This window comes from Leptonychotes weddellii, chromosome 4 (assembly GCF_054177405.1).
Source record: "Leptonychotes weddellii isolate Sample4059 chromosome 4, ASM5417740v2, whole genome shotgun sequence".
NCBI lineage: Eukaryota > Metazoa > Chordata > Mammalia > Carnivora > Phocidae > Leptonychotes > Leptonychotes weddellii.
The window spans coordinates 21,070,076-21,075,033 of NC_138372.1; the positions used below are offsets into that span (position 1 = coordinate 21,070,076).

The following is a 4,958-nucleotide window of genomic DNA, read 5'->3' on the forward strand; positions in this document are numbered from 1 at the left end:
CCTGTCCCCTCCCTCTCCCCTGGGAGTCGGGACCCCAGCAGCCCTGGGAGGGCTGGGGCTGTGCTTTTCTTGTCGTCACTGTGTCTTCAGCTCCTACAACAGTGCCCAGCACACAGTTAACACTATGAGTGAATAGACTGTTGGCTGTAGTTTGAATTGACAGCTTTCTGGAAGGTGCGTTGGCAATATGCCCTGGGAGCCTTAAAGTGTGCAAACCCAGAGATCTTACTTCTAGAAATTACTCCCAAAGCAATCATCAGGGAGGTACACAGAAGGGGAGGTTAGCTGAGTGGTTAAGAGCATGGGCTTTATATCATCAATCAGATCTGAATTTTTGTCTCCACTCTACCAATTATACAGCTGCCGTGTGACCCCGAGCAAGTTCCTATCATCTCTGAGCCCTGGTCTCGTCATCTGTAAATGGAGATTGTTATTGTACCTGCTGGAGAGGGAAACCTGAGGCCCACGTGAGGTTGCTCATGGAATGTGCTTAGCACAGAGACAGGTGTATGAAAAAGCTCAGTATATGTTGATTATTACCGTATTCCGTGATGCTCGTTATAATGTTGTTTGTAATGGGATACAATCTGAAAAAGTTTAAATATCTACCCATAGGGGATTATCTATATAAGTAGCATTACATCTTTAGAGGAAATTATACATCTATGAAGAGCCCATTTCTAAAGAATATTTAATAATGCTAGTAAAAGCTCACAGGATGAGATTAGGTTGAAAAAAAAAAAGGCAGGGTAAAAAACAAATAAAATGTGATGCTGCTTTTGTTATATAAATATATGCTGATGTTTATTTGAGTGTGCAGACGGATGTGTATCCTTCAAGGAAATGCAGCAAAATCTTAAAAGGCCATCTGTAGGTAATGGAATTACAGTAACTTTAATTTCCTTCCATTCGTATTATACTTTGAAAAGAATTAATCAGTGGAGGAATAATGTTATTTTAAACATGTCCACAGTGTGTTCAACCACCTCACAGCATGACCTGACCAAAGCAACCATTCGTGGATGCTAGATGGTGGGTTCTACTCGTTACCTCTCCCTGTACCCAGGCACCTCGCCACGTGACTCTGGTTTTCTCTCACAAAAGACAAAGTGAACCTCCGGACCTCTTGACATTGGACTTGGCCCGTCACTTCTTTCATCCTGTGAAATGTGGGCAGGGGTGCCTCTGCCTTTGTCATGGGAAGATGCTGCTTATAGCCCAAACCTGCAGCTTAGAACTTCCCAGCTAACCTGCAAATGTATGAGAGACACAGGCTTCTTATTGTATGTCACTCAGATTTGTGGTTGCTTGTTACACAGCAATTGCTGACTGATGTAGTGTGATGGGGAAGCTTCACATGCACTCAATCAAGAGGATGTCCTTATTAGCTCAGGAAGGCATAACTGGACTGCCAAAATCAAAGACCTTTTCAATCAACAGCTAACTCTCAAGGATCTCAAAGGCAAAAGAAATCCTGACCTTCTGCCAGTGATTTCAGCTCCTGTTTAGACACTGTTAATGTCCAATATTTAAAGCCACAAAAGGTCATGATCTCTTTGTCCTTAGATATCATCCAGTCCTGTGGGCAACACAATGCTAACCCTCATGTTAAGAATATTTTCTTTCTCTCAGAAAAATTATACATGTTCATTATAGATAGTATAGATAAATAAAAAGGAAGAGAGAAAAACCACTCATAATGCCACCACCAAAAATAACTTCTGTCAAACATGTGTTTATATGTTTGTATTTTTCCTACAAAAGGGAGGGCATACTACACACTCTGTTCTAGAATTTTCTGATTATATTACGTCCATGTGACAAAATTTTCCCTTGCCTTTCATATGTTCTACACAATGATTCTCAGTTGTCGGATCATTGCCACTACTTTCCCACTGAATTGATGAACCATACATAATGTTACCCAATTCCTGTGGCGACACATGATTATATCATGTGATTATATCCAGTGTTAGCTATCATAAGCACATCCTACATGAAAAAGCTCTCCATGTACATCTGTAAGTTTCCAAGAGTCGAATTCCTAGAGGTGGGATTTGGGGGCTGGGGTTACACATATTTATGAGGTGTCCCATCTTCGAGTGTCACTGTCCTCATCCATCTGATGGCAGGGATTTGAGATCAGTGAACTGTATGATCATCTTCCCTAGTCATGGGCTCCCTGTTGAGTCCAAACACCCCTGGGAAGAAAGTACCCCTGGCACCAACATCATTCCAAGTACCTTAGCTTGACCACATGAGATCTTCCCAGCAGAGGAGCAGGACCTGAAGAGAAGAGGGAAAGGCGAGTTATGAGGGCATCAAAGATCTCACTTCACCCTCAAGTGACCCCACGTGGTATATCCCCTTGCTATAGTCTTATTTGACAAATAAAGAAACTAATCCCAAGGGGACCCTGAGGCCAACTGTGCATCTTAACCAACTTCACAACCAAGAGCCCTGGAGCTGTGGCCTTCTACCCCCCACCCATGATTCCGGCAGGGAGACAGAGACAATGATCATCTGAGCCTCCCTTCCCCTGACTCAGGTGAACCTTTGTCCCTGGTTCACCGGCCAGTCCTGTGACTCTGCCTCATTCTGGTGTGACATGTAGATGGAAGAGCCTGGGGCCCTGCTGCACACTCAGGAGCCTGGGTTCTGCTATTAACCCGCTGGGTCTCCTGGCACATTAGTTCACCTTTCCCGGGGGTCCGAGACCATCCACCTGTTCACCAAATACGGTTCTTCTTCTCCCTGGGCACGCAGCAAGACTCCATCTCCAGCCCCCTCTGCAGGTAGGCGGGACCACATGATTATATCCCAGACAACAGAACGTAAGCCGAAGTGACATATGTCACATCCACTTCAGGCCTTTGAGGCCCTCCCATGAGTTCCTTACCTTTTTGCCTACCTGATGCATCAGAGGACCACCTGCCCTCTGCTCCTTGCCATGAGGGCCTTTCCTGCCCAGCAGCTGGCTTCCCTGAAGTATGTAAACCAAGCAGACACTAGGAGAGCGGGTTAGCAAGACAGAAACTGCGTACTGATCGGTGGGTGTCTCCCGGGAGAAGCTATCTCGGACCCAGCGTCCTGCCATTGTGTGGCGCCCATCAAGAGCACTTGTTTTGCAGTTTCCATACAACTTTTGTTGCATTGGAGCCGTTCTACATTTTGGGGTTGGTTAATTAAGAGCATTTAGCACAACCTTAGGTAATACTCAGAATCCACTGCGTATCGACTTTGTGCAGGACCCTATGCTCCACATGTCATATACATCTAGCTTGCAACCCCCACGATAGACTCTAACACTGCATTTTTCCAGAGCAGCAAATGACCCGGGATTCAAGCTTGTGTCTTTAGGATCCTGATCCCACAGTGGCACAGATTTCAGGTTCTGGAGGTCCTTGACACTCCAGGATCCTGCTGGTGCGTGAGGACCACCAGGTGAGCAGAGAGGCGAAGAATGACAGGCCAGACACCAGGCCCTCACCTCCCAGAAGGGCTTGGCTTATCTCTGCCTCAGTTTCCTCCTCTGTCCAATGGGGGTTGCACTCCTACCACATGGCGTCTTTCAGGGGTGAAATGGGATCCTGATCATAAGGCAGTGAGAGCAGCTCTCGGGTATGGCGCCCATTGCATCTTTCCCTGAAGCAGGTGCCCACCGGCCCTCTCCTGGCATGGCCAGGCTTTTCCCACGCCAGTCCTCTTGCCTCTCCTGACTCATCTTGAAGGAGAGGCTTCCTGCCCCTCCGCAGGAGCGCTCCGAAGCTCTGCTTTGCTGGGGGGACTGGGAGGCCTTCACTGCTCCTCGCAGTTCTCAGGAAGTGGAGGCTCTCTCAATTATTTATCAGGCAGACTTTCTCCATCAAAGGGCCTGAAATTCTGAAAACTTTTACCTCGGTAGCCTGCTGCGAGAGTCTCAGGGTCTTACCAATCTAGTGAGCCCAGGAGAGACATGAGTGTCTGCTGCTCCCAAAGGGATCAAGTCTGGCTGGGTTGATCTAAAATAGGAGAGGAAAGCTGACCTGGTTCAGGGCTGGTTATTTGGGGCGGGCTTTCCGGGGCTGCCACCCCAGGGTGCAGGAGCAGCGGGAGGTCCCCTGGATGGTTGGGGTGAGGACAGGAAACCAAAACCAGATGCAGCCAAATAGAGCAGTCTGTCCACTGGCATCCCGTGAGCGCCCAGGCGGGCCTTCCTGGCTTGCAACATTCTGCAGCTGGAAGGGGCCTGGGGCCTGGGAGCTACGGGGCCACACGGCCTCGAGGACTGTAACTTACTTGCTGCTTACACAGTGGTGTCCTTGTCTGAGGAGAGAGCCCCATCCCCACACATTCATCCCAGGACACCCCCAGCCTCACATGGAAGCCCTCCAGCCATGATGCTAGCTGCTTCGCCATGTTGTGTGCCCGCCCAGGTCTGGAACCTTTCTGCCTGTGTCTCTCGTGGCTCTTCCCACCTGTGACCCCGTCAGCACTCATCCGCGTCACGCAGGTTTCACCTCCTGGCTGAAGTCCTCTCTGCTCCCACCAGGTGGAGCTAACCGCTCCATCATCCCTGCTCCCACGGCAATGCCCCACGGATGCCCTTGCCTGGTGCCTGGCTGGCCATCTGTCTGATATTCCAACGTCCTACTCCTCCTTCTTCAGGCCTCAGCTCGAAGGTGGAAAAGGCTCAAAGACCAGGGCGCCTGGGTGGCTCAGTCGTTAAGCATCTGCCTTTGGCTCAGGTCATGATCCCAGGGTCCTGGGATCAAGCCCTGCATCAGGCTCCCTGCTTGGCGGGAAGCCTGCTTCTCCCTCTCCCACTCCCCCTGCTTGTGTTCCTGCTGTCACTATCTCTCTCTGTCAAATAAATAAATAAAATCTTCAAAAAAAAAAAAAAAGGCTCAAAGACCTTCACTGGCGTGCTGCCTCCCCCCAACACCCCCAACCGACCCCCAGGCACACTGCCCTCCCCA

General features: G+C 49.2%; 1 long non-coding RNA gene across 2 annotated transcripts in view; it reads right to left on the reverse strand.

Annotated features, from left to right (window-relative positions):
• Positions 1-713: 713 nt before the first annotated feature.
• Positions 714-4,958, reverse strand: part of LOC115939876 (uncharacterized) — a 16,008-nt gene continuing 11,763 nt past the window's right edge. Inside the window, exon 4 of one of the 2 annotated variants that reach the window (XR_014144553.1) lies at positions 714-2,286. This is a non-coding gene — a long non-coding RNA (uncharacterized LOC115939876). The remainder of the gene's footprint in view (positions 2,287-4,958) is intronic. The other variant, XR_014144552.1, reaches the window with a different exon arrangement.